The 595-nt window shown below is 45.9% G+C and overlaps 1 non-coding gene across 1 annotated transcript; it reads left to right on the top strand.

The window, feature by feature from the left end:
- Positions 1 to 237: 237 nt before the first annotated feature.
- Positions 238 to 308, top strand: TRNAG-CCC. The gene has a single exon. It is a non-coding gene; the product is annotated as a tRNA-Gly (tRNA).
- Positions 309 to 595: the final 287 nt, after the last annotated feature.

Genomic DNA, 595 nt, shown 5'->3' with positions numbered 1-595 from the left:
TGGAAAGGGCCTTTATCCAAGCTGTGGTGTGAGCTGACAAAACAGATATTTTGGTATTTGAATTTGAATGTTCCCACTTTGTGCTGTTTGCTGATGTCAGTCACAAGTCTTTGACCAGAATGTCCGTTTGTGATCTCCATCTTCCAAAGACAACTAAGTAATCTTATGTGGAAAGTTTTTCAGTTGCTATAGAGATGTTTCCTAAAGAGTCACTATGATGCAATAACACATTGAGAAGCATTGGTGGTTCAGTGGCAGAATTCTCGCCTCCCATGTGAGAGACCTGGGTTCGATTCCCAGCCAGTGCATCCTAGGTAGCTTTGTTTTACTGCCTGACAACTGGCCTGGTTTTACTGCCTGGTAACTGGCCTAGGTCACTCCGTGGAGAGATCAAGAGAGAAAACTGGAAGAAAGTCCACATAGACCTGGCGAAAGGCCTCTGAGCCGAATGTCAACCTCCTCAGCCACTGTGGCCTCCCCGTCTGGTGAGTCCGTCTGGGTTCCAGGGAGAATCCTGTGTACCTGGCCATGTGTGCCAACAGGTGTTGGTCTGAAATTTATATTTTTACAATGGTGAAAACCAGCTACAAATTCT

This window comes from Molossus molossus, unplaced genomic scaffold (genome assembly GCF_014108415.1).
Source record: "Molossus molossus isolate mMolMol1 unplaced genomic scaffold, mMolMol1.p scaffold_m16_p_20, whole genome shotgun sequence".
NCBI lineage: Eukaryota > Metazoa > Chordata > Mammalia > Chiroptera > Molossidae > Molossus > Molossus molossus.
The sequence above is the reverse complement of the archived record's forward strand: the minus strand, read 5'-3'. Positions and strand labels throughout refer to the sequence as shown.